Source organism: Callorhinus ursinus, unplaced genomic scaffold (genome assembly GCF_003265705.2).
Source record: "Callorhinus ursinus isolate GAN/ISIS: 27379988/994484 unplaced genomic scaffold, GSC_fseal_2.0 scaffold1, whole genome shotgun sequence".
Classification (NCBI taxonomy): Eukaryota; Metazoa; Chordata; class Mammalia; order Carnivora; family Otariidae; genus Callorhinus; species Callorhinus ursinus.
Genome location: NW_027397063.1, coordinates 8,220,990 through 8,238,144, shown reverse-complemented (window position 1 = coordinate 8,238,144; position 17,155 = coordinate 8,220,990).

Here is a 17,155-nt window from a genome sequence, read left to right as displayed (position 1 = left end):
ACTAACAATAATAATAATAAAATAGGACAATTATAACAATATCCTGTAATGAAGGTTATATGTTATGTCTCTCTGGCCCTGTCTCTGTCTCTCTCAAAATATCTTATTGTAGTATACTCATCCTTCTTTGTGATGATATGAGATGGTCAAATGCCTACATGATGAGATGAAGTGCAGGGAATGAAGTGTGGGGCATTGTAATGTCGCCTTAGGCTACTGTTGACCTGATGATACATCAGAAGATCATCTGCTTCGGGACTGCAGTTGACCACAGGTAACTGAAAGCGCAGAAAGCAAAATTGTGGACAAGGGGGTTACTGCTGTATATAGAGTTATGGTAAATTTGGAGGTCTTATATCTTTTTCTTTTCCCCAAGTAAGAAGAAGAAATTTTTCTAAAGCCAAAAATGGGTATGCATCACTGGTCAAGAATAAAATTTCAAAGCAAATTTGCTGATGGCTGTGATGAATTGAAAAGGCTCGAGTTAAGCTGTCAAAATATCCAACTGTCACCAGCTGATTCTTCAACAAGTGTTGACTGCAATCACAGCAGCATGTACATTGAAAGCAATGTTTCTCAAATCCACACAGTACAACTCGAAGATAATAAAGTATGATGGTACATCGCCCAGGTCTTCAGTGGGTTTTATAGAGTAAAAGTTTGCAAAATAATTTTGACTTCCAGCATATCCCAGCATAAATTTGAAACAAAATGTAGTGAACATGTATCCTAGCCCCTCAGATTTTTTCAACAGTAATTGAACAATTTTTGAGGAAACATACACAAACAATATTTAAATATAATAATAAAAGGGCATTAACATTTGCATTCATATGCTATTCTATTGCTGGTCAGGGAGAAGCTACTAGAAGAAGCTTATTATATCCTGGACTCTTAACATCATCATTAGCAGGTCAACTAGGGTGTGTGCACGGTGACAGTGGAGACTTTGTTTGGTTAACTGCTTATCTCCAGGACCTAGAATAGTGCCTGGCACATACTAGGTGCTCAATAATTTGTTGAATGAATAAATGAGTAAGAAGTTTGATGCAAGGGCACCTGGGTGGCTCATTTGGTTAAGTGTCTGCCTTCAGCTCAGGTCATGATCCCAGAGTCCCCAGATGGAGCCCCGTGCCAGGCTCCCTGCTCGGTAGGGAATCTGCTTCTCCCTCTGCCCCTCACCCTGCTTGTGCTCTCTCTCTCTCACTCTCTCAAATAAATAAAATCTTAAAGAAAAAGAAAGGTCAATGCAAAATTATACTTAGCTTATTATCAGACCTCAAAGAATTCAGTTATATATATTACACGTACTTGAAAAATTGGTCCTAAGGCTGAAATCTTTATGCAAGAAATAAAGAAAAATATACATTTTTGTGGCTGTCTCTATTTTTTATTTTTGTATGATATGCTCATACAAATGAGAGCAATGAAAATATATCACTAGTAAAATACTGAGCACACACAATAAGAGAAGAAATATTTAAATGTGTAGATCAGGGGCCTATAACCTATGGCTCTTGGGCCAAATCCAGCCATGCCCATTAATTTATATATTGTCTATGTTCTGAGTTTTTTTAAGATTTTATTTATTTATTTGAGAGAGAAAGAGCACGAGTGGGGGGTAGAAGGAAAAGCAGACTCCCTGCTGAGCAGGGAGCCCAATGCAGGGCTCAATCCCAAGACCCTAAGATCATGACCTGAGCCAAAGGCAGATGCTTAACTGACTGAGCCACACAGGTGCCCCTGTCTATGTTCTCTTGAGCTACAATGACAGAATTAAATATCTGCAACAAAGATGATATGGCATACAAAACTGAAAATATTTACTATCTGGCCTTTCTATGGAAAAAATCTACCTGCCTCTGGTGTAATTCAATTTTGATATTCTACCAATTAAGTTAGTAAAAAAAAAAAATGTAATGACAGTACTCATAGTTATGAAGTAGTTATGAAGTGGGAAGAAAACCAAAAAGTAGTTATGTAGTGACATTGAGCTGTTAACATCACAAGAGAGAGAATCAGACACAGTGTGCCTCCTGATGAGAGTGTAAACTACCCGCTGTGGTAAGACTAGTTATGAAGTGGCAAGAAAGTAGTTACAAAGTGGCAAGAAAACCAAAGGAGTATAGGCTCTTATAAAAAGCTATTGCTTTTATATGGATGCAAGCAGTCATATCCTATGAACCTAGAACTCACTACAAAGAATGCACCTTGAAAGCCATGTTTAATAACCCCATACAAATTGTAAGTTTTAAGACATAATCTTTTATTGCAAACGGTTTAGAGTTACTTACAGTAAAAAAAAAAAAAAAAAAAAAAAGAAGCAAAATCTAGAATTCGCTTTTATTACACTTAGATTTTTTAGCATCCTTAGCTATGGTGAAAGTACAAATGTTTTCAGCTAAGAAAATGAATCACTTTTTGTTTGGGAGTTTCTCCCCCCAAAGAAAAGTAAGCACCTTTGAGAAGTATCTTCTAAATATCAAAAGAAAGCATCAGTTTTCATGTCTCAATTAGTTTTTAAGCCTATTCGTATTTGTAAAATAAAATACAAACACACAAAGTGACACAAAACAAACATATAAGGTAAAAACATCTTATGGCAGGCAGAATTCTAAAGACCTTCCCCCAGGATTCTAGCCCCTTGGTTATTCAATCAAACACTGACACAGATACTGCTGTGAAAGGGCTCTGAAGGTGGAATTCAGTTTACTCATTAGCTGGCCCTAGAATAGGGAGCTTACCCTGGGTTATCATGGTGGGACCAACGTAATCCCATGAGCCCTAAAAGGACAGAAGAGGAACGCAGAAGAGTTGCAGAAGAAGCAGGAGTCATCGAGAGATAAAAGAATTCCACCCACTGTTGCTATTTGCAGATGGCGAGGACAAGGTTAAAGGAACGTAGGTAGCCTTGACACGTTCAGAGAGGCTCCTGGCGGACAGCCAGCAAGGAAACAGGATCCTCAGCTCTGCAGCCACAAAGAACTGAATGCTGCCAAAAGCCTCAATGAGTTTGGAGCCTCCAGCGTGAGAGGCCCACTGACCAAGAGCAAGATTTCAGCCTTGTGAGACCACATCAGAGAACCCAGTCAAGCTCACCTGGACTTCTGTGAAATAGTAAATTTTGTGGTTTTAAGCCACTCGTTTTTTCAGTCATTTGTTATGGCAACAATAGGAAATTAAGACAATGCGCCTGAAACCCTCATCCGAGTCAAGAACTAGAGCTTTACCTGCCCCCGCCCCCTGTGAGACCCTGCATGGGCCCATCCCAAACAGCCGCCTCTTCACAGTAATGGCTGCCTTGCATTTTATAGTCCTGTCACGAACATAAGCCCCAGACATCATCTGTAGTCTGACCCAATTTTTTAAAAAATCAACATGTCTGGGCACCTGGGTGGCTCAGTTGGTTAAGTGTCTGCCTTCGGCTCAGGTCATGAGCCCAGGGTCCTGGGATCAAGCCCCGCATCTGGCTCCCTGCGCAGTGGGGAGTCTGCTTCTCCCTCTGCCCCTCCCCTCTGCCCGTATCTCTCTCCCTCTCTCTCTCTCTCTCTCTCTCTCGCAAAAATAAATAAAAATCTTAAAAAATAATAAAATAAAATAAAGTAAAATAAAAAATCAACATATCTGTCAAGTCACTTTGATCACCAGTGTCCCTTGCTACCCGCTTCTTCTTTCAGTGCATCTGTGGGAGACCACAGGTGATTTAAACTGCAGGGTTTCCCTCTTTCTGGATGTCCTCGATTGCACATTCGCAGTGAAGTTCAGCAAGCTTCTCTGCTCTTTCTATTTCCTGCAAACTGGCCACAGTCTCCAGAGCCTTCATCAATTTCAGATTTGATCCCTTGGGCCAGACTACAGGTGGTAGGATAAGCTTTCATCAGGAGGCACATGGCGTCTGATTTTCTCTCTTGGGATGTTAACAGCTCCATGTCTAGATCTGTCTCATGTGTGTTACAAAATAACTATAATTCTATCAGTTCTTTTTATTCATTGGAATACTTTTATAAAAAGATGTTTTCACCAGTGGAGCAGTTCATATGAGAAAGACTAAATGCTTGGTTCTTTCTCTTTTTCTTTTTCTAAAACCAGTTTTCAAAATAATAAATCCATTCCCTATCATCTTTCATAAATGACTGATTATTTTTTTAATTATGAACTTAAGGATTTAAATGTATTTGATGAGGTTCACACTAGAGCAATTAAAATCTTTATTAAAGCTCAAATGGTCCCATCCTAACTGTAATTGGTTTCCTTGAAATTTGGCATACAAGTTCCTGCAAGCTCCTTTTGTTCATATCTTGCCCCAGAACCTGGAAGCAGCCATTTCTCCAAGTAGCCCTGGATTCCTATAGCAGGAAATAATATTTCAACACCACAATCTAAGCAATTTTAAGATCTAGCTGGGATTAATGATATTTTTAAAAGTTGGAACAAGATCACTTGGCAACATACAGTTAGTGATGTTACTATGATTCACCAGCAAAGTTTCAACAAAGATGTTTGAATATGAAGTTTGAACCCAACATGCAAGACAAATACATTTTACTCTTTTGAAACAACCTGTGACCATCTAAGACAACACTGGAGATAGCTGAGATTTTTTTAATGACTGTTGACAATTTTATAATTTCAGAAAACAATACGTATTTTCACTAATGAAGCTTTAAACTGGCCCCAAAAAAGTCACTGACTCAGTCTCTCCAAATTGCAATTTTTATCATATAGGTATCCAGGAAGCTGGTAAAACTTACTCATGATCTGACTTAGGAAAAAATTTCCTGTTACTCTTCTTTCAGTCTTTCCAAATCGTTTAATCAAAGGATGCTGGTTAAGTATGCAAGTGTAAGAGCCAAAACTGTAGTCCTTAGTTAAACTCAATTTTAACCAAAATACTGTATCATCCATGTTATTCATGGTTGACCCCTAAGATTCTTTTCAAATCTGAAATTCCATGAATCCCTATATGCTGTAAATTCATTTCAGCAAACTTTTGTTAAAAAACTACTCTGGATACTTGCTACCTACTAGCAGAAGGGAACAAAATGGATAAAATGAAAAAGCAAAGTGACTGCCTTCAGGAATTGTAATTATAATGTTACAGAAATGTAATCTAATATTAAAATAAATTATAGATAAGTATTAAATTATTAAAAATCCTATCCCAGAAATATATATATACCATATATAGTACAAGGAAAGTAAAATAAAAATAGTAGAATATAGAACAGTATGCATATTTTGATACAAATTTGCTTTTTTATTATTTTTTTAAGATTTTATTTATTTATTTATTTATGAGAGACAGAGGGAGAGAGAGAGAGAGAGAGAGAAGCAGAGGGAGAAGCAGGCTCCCAAGGAGCAGGGAGACCGATGTGGGACTCGATCCCAGGACCCTGGGATCGTGACCTGAGCTGAAGGCAGACGCTTAACCATCTGAGCCACCCAGGTGCCCCAAATTTGCTTTTTTAAATGAAAGTATCATACAAGTCACCAGTCTAAAAGAAGATAAACTAAAATGTTAACAGTATTTTTATGATTTTAAATATTTTAAGGTTGTAGTGATACTTAATAAATTTTTTAAATGTTAATGTCTTAATTTTAATAAAGCATATTTAAATGTATAAAAATAAATAAGTCAGAGAAAGATGAATACTATATGATTTCACTCATTTGGAATTTAAGAAACAAAACAGATGAACATGGGAAAAAAGAGAGAGGCAAACCATAAAATAGACTCTTAACTATAGAAAACAAACTTGAGAGCTGCTGGAGGGGAGGTCGGCGGGGAGAATGGGTTAAATGGTTGATGGGGATTAAGGAGGCACCTGTTGTGATGAGCACTGGGTGTTGTATGTAAGTGATAGATCACTAAATTCCCTACTCCTGAAACCAATAATATACTATACGTTAACTAACTAGAATTTAAATAAAAACTTGAAAAATAAATATTTAAAATAAATAAAATTTAATTTTAATAAAACATATTTAAACGTATAACATGTTCCACACAAAACTTATAAACAAATGTTGATAACAACATAATTCCTAATAGCTGAAGGTACAAACAACCTAAATATCCATCAACTGAAGAACAGATAAACAAAATGTGGGATAGGCACAAAATGGAATATTATTCTACAATAAAAAGCAATGAAATAGTGATACACTACAATACAATGAACTTTGAAAGCATTACACTAAGTTAAGGGAGACGATCGCAAAAGGCCACAATTCATATGCTTCAATGTCTGTGATATGTCTGGACTAGACAAATCCATGGAGGCAGAAAAGTAGATGAGTGGTTGCCAGTGACTGGGAAAAGAGAGGAATGGGGAGTGACCGCCACTGGGCACCGGGTGTCTTTGTGGGGTGGTGAAAACGCTCTGGAATTAGATAGTGGCCATAATTGCACAACTTGTTCAAATACTAAAAACCACTGAAATTTACACTTCAAAGAGGGGAAGATTTTATGGTAGTGAATTAGATCTCCATTAAAATATTTGTAAATATGCATAATGTGGATAATAACATAATTCATTCAACAGATGAGTAGGTTTTTTAGAGATCTATACAAGTAAGAAGGTGGAAGGAACCAGGAAAGTCTATACAAAGAAGTTGGCATTTGTGTGGGGTCTTAGCTGCAGAAGCAGGGGGCAACATCTGCCCAAATTTTAGCAAACATGACAAATTATTTGTTTTAATTTTTTTTATTAACATATAATGTACTATTTGTTTCAGGGGTACAGGTCTGTGATTAAGCATGACAAATTATTAAGGCTAATGTTATTATAGCAATAAGGACTTGGTTAACAATTCATAACGTATTTATTTATTTACTTACTTACTTTTTAATTTAAATTCAATTAATCAATATATAGTGTACTATTAGTTTCAGAGGCAGAGGTCAGTGATCCATCAGTCTTATATAACACCCAGTGCTCATTACATCCCGTGCCCTCCTTAATGCCCCTCACCCAGTTATCCCATCCCCCCACCCTTCCAGCAACCCTCACTTTGTTTCCTATGATTAAGAGTTTCTTACGGTTCGTCTCCCTCTCTGATTTCATCTTGTTTTATTTTTACTTCCCTTCCCCTATGCGCCTGTTTTGTTTCTTAAATTCCACATACAAGCGAAATCATACGGTAATTGTCTTTCTCTGATTGACTTATTTTGTAACGTTTTAAACTAACAAGGATTCACTTTTAAGCCAGATCAACTAGAGGCTAAAACATTCTGCCAAATGTCAGGTATGGATAAGCCCCCAAAAGAATGAGGAATTCTGTAGATTGTACATGTATCCCTTAACCAAAATCTCTTGATTCTCCTTCAGCATTCCCTTCATTGCACCGGTAATGTTCAAATGATACCCATTTGGCATGCCACAGCCTGCCAAGGGTAAGTATGTTTTTATCTTTGGAAATCACTTCATTTTGTATTAGCAGAACGTGCAGAAAAGCATGTCTTCTTCTTTATCACGTTAAGCACAGTGAGCCCTCATCAGTCCAGCAGCTTTATTTAACGTAACTTGCCTGGAGCATAGCAGTCATACGTTTGTAATCTTATCCACCGAGGGTGCACATATATCAATCACTTTTTATACAGTGTCAGAAAGAATGGAGAAAAACTCTAATTTTGTCTTTTTTCATCAGTGTTGAGCTGAATTAAAGTTCAACACAGATTTGCACTTCTTTATTCACACAAGCAAAAGAGAATTGTTTTTCAAAATATTTTCAGAAAATGTGCCCATTTAAAGATTGATTTACAAACCTAGAGGTCATGGATGGTATACACAAAGCACTGAAACATTACCAAATATACCTGCTCAGCTATTATAATGTAAATACAAATGTACTTTCAAAGGTAGATTTTTCAAAGAAAGGATGCCTTTTTGTAATCATTGGTCTAGTCAACAATTTTTGGGGAAATCCATTCCTCAAGTACATTGGATATTTATACCAGGTACACTCTGCAATTCACTTTCTGCTTTGTTTCCATCTTTTAATGGTTAATGTACATCCTTGTCTTGAACTGTAGACTGTCCAACACACAGAATTTGTTCTGACCTAATTTGTCATAGATCTATGTGCCACCATCCCATTTAACCAACATACTCATCTTTGAATGCTCTAAATATTATGAGAGAAACAACATTGGAAGGTAGAGGGAATCTCTTAGGATAGCACTCAGAAGTCTTCAACTTAAAATTCTCCAAAGCATCTCTCCATCATTTCTGGTTAAAGTCTTAAATCCTTAGCATGGTACAAAACCAGCCATCATCTGGCCTCTGCCTAGCTTTCCTATTCCCCCTGTCTTGCCACTTTGACACTCCAGAATATAGTTGTACTTGCATTTACCAAATGTTTAATCTCGCTTCTCTATTTTTTTTTCATGTCCCTTTCTCTCTGCTAGGACGTCTATCTCTTCCTTGTTCTCTGAATGATTCCTAACTTTTCAAGATTCAACATTGGAAAACTTCATTCAACTTCTTCCTCCTAGCTAGACTGCGTCAGGTCTGAAAGCCAATACAATGATCTTTTATCTTATCTTTCTTGTGTCCAAGATACTGCCTCAAACACAGTCAGTGTTTAATATATTTTTCTAAGTGAATTAATAATGAGCTATCAAACATAAATATGACAGCATGTGTAGTTTGAGCAGCAACATTGGGTCTGGAGCCTACTGAGCTCAACTACCTACTATGTGTTTAGAACAAGCTTCTTAATTCTCTTTGACTCAATTTTCTCATTTATAAACTGAAACTGATATAAATTGACTATAACTCTAAATAAGTTAAAATGAGAAACTGCTTAAAATAATGCTGAACACATTATAAATAATTCAAATATGTTCATTATTATTGATGTTGTAATTATAATTACTAGTATTACAGGGTATATGCCAAGAATATAAAAACTTGGTTTCATTTTCTCAAGGGACTTAAAATTCTTTTTAAAAAAGAAAAAGGAAAAGAAAAAATGAAGAATGCTATAAAATATTGTAATTAATACAGGAAATGAACTCAACCATAGGATCCAAAAATTGCAAGCTCGCAAAAGCTAAGACTGAATTGTTGCAAGGTTAATGAAAACTAATTTTTTCCACTCTATCTTCTAGAAACTATTTAAACAAAAATATGTTCACTTATGAGATTGTGTCAGAAATAAACAAATTAGGAGTGCCTGGGTGGTGTAGTCGGTTGAGCCTCCAACTCTTGGTTTCCATTCAGTTCATAAGATTGAGCCCTGCATCAGGCTCGGCACTCAGCATGGAATCTGCTTGAGATTCCTGCTCCCTCTGTACCTCCCACTCATGCTCTCTCTCTAAAATAAATAAATAAATCTTAAAAACAATAGACAAATTTTTTTTTTAAATATGCAATGTATATTGAATCCTTACCCCAAATAAACCTCACGCCTTGATTGGAGAATAAGAGCCCACAGTCAAAACTAACCAGAATTCAGGGGCACCTGGGTGGCTCAGTCTTTAAGCATCTGCCTTCGGCTCAGGTCATGATCCCAGGGTCCTGGGATCAAGCCCCCATCGGGCTCCCTGCTCAGTGGGAAGCCTGCTTCTCTCTCTCCCACTCCCCTTGCTTGTGTTCCCTCTCTCGCTGTGTCTCTCTCTGTCAAATAAATAAAAATTTTTTTAAAAAATCTTTAAAAAAAAAAACTTACCAGAATTCACATTATCCAATGGACTTTCTGTCCTCTTTATAAAATCAAACAAAATGTAAGCATCCAAATGACGTTTTCACCTCCTAATATTATGCACATATTTTAATCTACACAACCATTGCTCAAAATATTGTCAGAACTCGTCTTTTGGAATGGCCTTCAGTATTACTTCATGAACAATAGAAGAAAATCTAAAATATTTGTTAAAACTAACTTTTTAATAAAATAGTATATGATCCATTCTATTCACTTGAATCGACCACACAGAAATAAAAACCTACCTAACTGGCACATACCATATGTCACAAGCACTATAAGTACTTTATGTAAATACACAGATTGACTACAAATGAGTACTAGCCATTTCCAATTTTCAAATCCTCACAGGAATATTCAAATAATGTTCACAGACCTTGGAACAATGTTGGGGAAGTTGAAAAACTTGTCAAAGAGACATCTATTATTCAGAGATTAAAAATTCAGATAAGATTATTTTAAGGAAAATCATGGTCATTACTTTCCAGTCAAACTGTGTATGTTTCTCTGTATATACATGTGAGGAGATGTTAACAAGGATTAGAGAGTATAGGAAATCATTTTTTCAAATTATGTTCTGCTCCTCCATACCACTTCCTTCCCACTGGCTCCAGCCTGACTGGCCCCTTCCTTGCAAAAAGATGATACTATCACTCCATGAACATAGGCTTAACCATGTGACTTGCAGTGGCAGATGAAATGTGGGTAGAAGTGATATGGGCCCCTTCTGAACAAAGCCTTTAAGAGCTATTGTTTGGTTCTACCATTGGTCTGTGCTCTCTACTTCTTCAGAGCAAAGAAGACATGGGACAGAGAGCTCTAGCCACGCCGTACTAAATGTGTTACACAAATGAGAAACACATTGTTGTTAATGTAAGCCTCTGAGATTATAAGGCTGTTTGTTACTGCATCATAATGGTCTAAACTGACTGATAAAGATAGCACTTTTTGAGGGGGTCAAAGGGAACAAAACTGAATGGATAATTTGAAAGCTAAACCAATTTCACGATGGCTTTAATATTGAGGATCCATGGCCCTCCTCTCTCTCTGAGCCCCAGGAAACAGTTATTATTATTTACACTGAACAGTTTACCTCTGTATGGTAGAATATACACTAATATTCTCCCTAAATAAGCAAGTAACGAAAAGCAGATGGCATGTCGTGATTGTAATAAACGGATGCTGTGGAAAGTGGGAGGTAAAAATAAACACCCATCTATATCAGGATCACTGATGTCATTGCTATGAAGCATTTGCTACCTAAATGGAAGGGTGAATCAACAGATCTGGGATAAAATGAAACTCAAAAAGCGCACTAATGAAGAGTATGCTTTCTGTAGTGCTAGAGTGTTCTTTAAAAATTATTTCTCAAAGCTGAAAGAAATTCAGGATGTCAAAGTCACTGGGTATTTAACTGAAATCGTCCAAAGGAAGATTCTGAAGGTGGTAAACTGAGCCAAAATTCACAGCTAAGTAGATCAGCCTGCTGAGTTTGAATATTTTTTAGGAATATTGATATGGGCCAAATAAAAATAAGAAAAGACAAACATTTTTTTTAAGGACCACTGACATTTTAAGGTTTGAGAAAGGTAAAAATAAAACTGCATACACTGAACTTGAGTCCTGCTTCAGACTTTATCAGATTTAAGAGAAATTTGCTTGCCAAGAAGATATAATCAATAAAAGGATGAAGCATCAAAGGCAAACATATAAGTTCTTCATTGAATGTATTTAAGGAAAAAGTTTGCAAGCACAAACATGTCTGTCCTCTTTTCAAGTTTGAGATTGCTAACACTGAGCAGGAACAGATGGTTCAGATAGGGTTTGTCATGCCCAGTGAAACGAGAACCGTAAACACTCAGTTCACGTGCCAAGGATCCTCACTCAAAAGAATTTCATAGAATTTCACCGTTAAATCCCTAAAATATTAAATATGTTCTCCATATTACTTAGATTTATTCAATACAGTTTCATAGGTTTATACCAATTCTATTTCTCCAGAAACATCTAAATGCTAAATAACAGCCACTGATCCTTAAGGTAAGAAAGTCATGCCAACAGCCCCTGGCCACGAAAGCATGTGAGCCTTGGCATCAAGCAATAACATCAAGGAGAAGGTTGTCCCTAGGGTATCTGCATTCCTTTTCCTCTTCCCAAGTGCTGATCCCTTTCCCATCTCTACCCACCAGGAGACCAGGGTCACCTCCACCCTTGTGTAGCTTCCCCTGACCTACCCCCTTTCTTCTCTCCTCACTTTGTTCTCACAACCATCCTCATCACAAGCAATGGTATTTGAAGTAGTGATTATATTCAGCTTTCTCAAAAAAAAAAAAAAAAAAGTGGGGAAGAGGGTTCCCTGAATCCCTGAAGAATCTCTGGCTGGAGAGTGCTTAGAGGAAGGGATGAAGTAAGAATTACTACCCCTTCTTCTAGATCAAGGCTAAAGAAGAATAAAGCCAGCCTTGTTGAGCGTCATGTTGGATGCTTTGCTTCCTTTTTCTGATATAGTCTTTGCAATAATAACACTGAGTGTGGGTGTTACTGATGCCATGTTACATAAGAAGAAACCCACCTGGGGAATTTTTAAGTACCATGCTCATCCTTTAGCTGAGGATGAAGAAAAGCTGAAACCCAGGCCTCCTGATTCCTGCTCTGGTGCTCTCTATCCATGGGTCCAAGCTGAGGCAGCCCTTCCCCATGGCAGCTTCCAACACACTAATCACGCCTTACATTCCCCATCCCCTACATTTCACCAGCATCCTCTTGCACAGGGAAGAACATGGCTTTTATAGAAGTACATTCATCCTGTGTAAAATTTATTGGATCCTCTAATTCAGAGTTAGTTACAGAAAAAAAAATCACAGTGTAATAACATTATATTTAATGAGGTGTTACATTTTTTCCATTCTTCCCTTGGTATTTTAGACACTATTCTCCTAGGTCAGAACACCAGCTTTTACCCCATGTTCATGGGTTTGCAGTTTATTTGGTCATAGTTAATGCTAACTGAGATCATGTGCCTATGAAACAGTGTCTGCCAGTGTCACCTTACAGTTAAAATACTGGCCGAAGTATTATTTGGACCCTTAAGAAATAGAAGAAATAGAACTCTCAACATACAAACGTTAGCTGGGAGATGGAGTTCATACAACTTCCTTGTGCCTTGGAAATTCACTAAGTTGCCTGAATCTTCCTAGACCAGTAGAAGAGAGCCAGGACTGGTTTAAAATGCTGACTTTCTACAAGCTAGTCCTAGCTGGGGAATATAAATTAGACCACATAGAAAACTCTTTTCCTGTCCATTCTGGTTCCTTTCAGACCTCCAAATTCATTGCTCTTGCAATGAAACCTCCTTATACTCATGAGGCCTTTTCTAAGTATCCTGAGACTTCAAATAAAATGTGCAGCTGGTTAAAGGTTTGCTTTTCTTGTCTCCTGATAGAAATTTATATCTGGGACACCATCTGGGTGAGACACAAGCGATTAGGGTGGTAGCTCTAAACTCCCTGCTTAGCAATTTTACTAGATGTTATATTCTTTTTACCATGATATTCAGCATGTTCCAGGAGATTTTGGCAAGTAATCATTCCCTTTCCACTAGAGTTATGAAATGCAGGTAGGCTTTGAATGGACACAGTAGGGGAAAAAAGCTAAAAAGTCAAATTCTTTCAGATGAGCCTCATTTCCCCCCCTGACTTCCAGCTGCCATCTCCCAGGAAAACTGTTGGCCCTAAAGATGTAATAAAATAACCCTTAAGTAATGTAAAACAAATCATTTAACAAAAATGAATTACTTTAAATAAAAATCAAGGACAAGGGGCGCCTGGGTGGCTCCGTCGGTTAAGTGTCTGCCTTCGGCTCAGGCCATGATCCCAGAGTCTTAGGATCAAACCCCGCATCGGGCTCCCTGCTCCGTGGGAGGCCTGCTTCTCCCTCTCCCACTGCCCCTGCTTGTGTTCCTGCTCTTGCTATCTCTCTGTCAAATAAATAAATAAAATCTTAAAAAAAAAAAAATCAAGGACAGAACATACGCAGTTTCAAAATTAAAATGCTGAATGTAAACATCACTGAGACTGTCCTGGTCCCCAAACAGGGTGGGGCATGTAAAGGCAGCAAGCACCGATGCCTTCATAGCTTGGCAAACTTCCTGGCTGGCTTCAAACTGTCTTGGCACTTCTAATTTTGCATCCAGAATAATTGTCTTATTCCCTCTTCACCACTGCTACCAATTGCACATGCTGGTCTTCCCCCAAGGCATCTCTGGCCCCACCTCAACAAAATTGCATGAGGGTGAGGAAACAGAAACTGGGGGTGCTGGGGTGGCTCACAGTTAAGCCTCCAACTCCTGATTTCGGCTCAGGTCACAATTTCAGGGTGGTGGGATCAAGCCCTGGGTCGAGCTCCCCACTCAGGATGGAGTCTGCTTCTCTCTCTCTCCTCTCTCCCTTGCCCCCCCCCACTGGAGCACTCGCTCTTGCTCTCTCTAAAATAAATGAATAAATCTTTAAAAGAAAAAAAATAGAAACTGCTCTTCTCTCTTCAAGCAGCTTAGCAAATTTTTCTTTTCTCATCCCACCTTGCCATGGTACTAGGCCAAGGCTTCAAATATTAACATAGTTTTTTTAACAAATAATTTTTAACATTTCTTTGAACCCATTCTCTTCTGCAAACTAAAATTTCTATATCTGCGGATCTTCAATAACCGTGATAAATTACCCCCTTGGTTTAAGCGATTTTTATGACTACTTGCCTTTTTACTCACCAAAAGAAAAGGCAAGATTTTAGAATGATTTCCCCAGAACACTACCTTCCTTCCTCACTCACTCTGCTATCAAAGACTTAGAAGCGAGTTCCAGTGGGGTCCTCATGAAAGAAATAGAAAAGCAACATGTGCCTTATTGACTCCCTATCTTATTATTTGGTCAACTGATTTAAATGGCATATTGTAAAGCCAGGCGTTAGCGCACCTGAAGAGAAAATGAAGAACCAGCTCTTTTCGTTCTTCACCATAACAAACTGCGGGAAATTTAGAAGTTGAAAGCGACACGAATTTATTATCTTGCGTTTCTTAGATTAGAAGTCCAATAAGAGCTTCACCAGGACAAAATCAAGGCGTCTGCAGGACTTGCATTCCTTCTCGAGGCTCTGAGAGTAAATCCATTTCCTTGCCTTTTCCAGCTTCTCGAGGCCACCCACATTCCATGGCGCATACTCCTTTCCTCCGTCTTCAAAGCCAGCAACATTGCATCTCTATCCATTCATGCTTCTGTAGTCACATCTCCCTTTCTCTGACCAGAGCCCAAAAAGATTCTCTGCTTTTAAAAAACCTATGTGATTTGCTTGGGCCACTTGGCTAATCCAAGATAATTTCCCCATCTTCACATCCTTGATATCACATCTGCAAAGTCCTTTTTGCCACGCAAGATAAAATAAAGCTCCTGGGGATTAGGACACAGACATGTTTAGGAGGCCATGATTCTGCTTACCACGCCAGCTCACGGGCTTCATTCCCTCCAAAACCACAGGTTACTTGTTTTCCTTTGCAGGAAATCTAACTTCTCATAGGAATTCTCAAATCTGTCTCTAAATCCCATCTGTTTTCACATGCAAGATCCCCCGTATATTTCTCTGACCTTTCAAAAGCAGTCAGTTGCAACTACCCTAGTGTTTAATCTGTGGCACAATGTTTTTTTCCATTTGAAAGACATCTGAAGACTCTTCAGGATTCTGATAAATTGCGGGTCCTTGTTAGCCCTCAGATGCTGTTTGTGACTTATTTCCCCTGCAGCTGGAAGAAAGGCACATGTAAAGAATGACCACGACAGGCTCCACTGGGTCAACTGCACGCATCCTAGAAGCGGGAAAACTTAGCTCGTTGTATATGCTCTCCTTTCTTAATGTTGTTCAGTTATCTCTAAAATTTGGAGGTTTCTCTCTTAGCCATCTTTGAAAGTACAGAATATCCTAAATTTTTTATGAATTAGATGACATTCCCAGACCTCACACTTCTTTTTTTTTATCTTCATGGCCATTACCATAACAGAAAAGAAAAACTTGTACTTTCATGATCAAAGTCCAGTTGATACAATTATTTGGAGTATACATACCAAATTTTTAGATATTCACTCTAAACCACAACAAAGGTAAAACTCACATTAGTCTTTGTACCACACTGTTATCACTGTGTTTTCCTACTGTTACATGTATTCTGTTCTAGGTTAGAGCTCCAAGCCAGCAGGACATTCCTCTGTGCTCTAAGATAAATATAAATGCCCTAGTGAGTGAAGCAAATATAAAAAGTAAGCAATCATGTGCACAAAGAATGTGGAAATGATATTTGGATTCTCCAAAGTCCATACAGTTCTCAAACTTTTGGGCCTCAACATCCCTTTACATTCTGAAAAATTGCTGAGGAACCCAACGGGGCTTTGTTTATATGGGTTATGCCAACTGGTATTTCCTATATTAGAGATTTAAGTTCAGATTTTTTTAAATATTAATTTATTTGTTCTTAGGTAACAATACTGAATCCATTAAATGTTAACATAAATGACATTTTTATGATAAATAACTCCCTGCTCCTTGGGAGCCTGCTTCTCCCTCTGCTTCTCTCTCTCTCTCTCTCTCTCTCTCTCTCCCTCTCTCTCTCCCTCTGTCTCTCATAAATAAATAAAATCTTTTAAAAAAAAGACTCTAAAAAAATCTTTAAAAAAAACTATAGTTTTCAAAAAAGAAACATAGTGAGAAGAGTAACATAGTCTTACATTTTTGCCAATCTCTTTAATGCATGGCTTAACAGAAAGCATCTGGACTCATATCTGCTGCTACATTCAATCTGCTACAATCTGTAGTTTTAGTTATAATATGCAAGGAAAATTCAGCCTCAAACAGATAAATGTAACTGGAAATGGGAGGAGCATTTTTAATAATCTTTTCAGATAATTACAGATATACGAAGGGTGTGAAGAAAAATATCTTATGTGGGTACAGGTTAAGTAAGTACAACAATTAGTTCAAGCCATGTTTCCAGAAGAATCGTTTGACAGTCCCAACGTTGGTCATGACCAAGGAAAATGATGTAGGAATCGTTATGGTGTATTTTTTAAAGATACTGACCCTTTGGAAAGCTATAACAGCAAAAATAATTCTGGACATTAGCAAAAAAAAAAAAAAAAAAAAAAGGACGCTAAAAGTAAATCACACAAATTTGTCCTTCCTCATCCAAAACTGACTCATACAACCTGGAATACTGTGAGCAATTCTGACTGCCATATTTCAAAGGAAACATAGCTGAACTGGAGGCAATCCAAGGATGTTAACCAAAATGCTTAAGAGAATGGAGGCATTTTCCTAAACAAGAGAGATTAAAAGAAAGAAAAAGGGTTGTAAGAATGAATGAGGTCCTGGAAATCATGGAAGGTAGAGATAGCGTAGAGAGTTATTT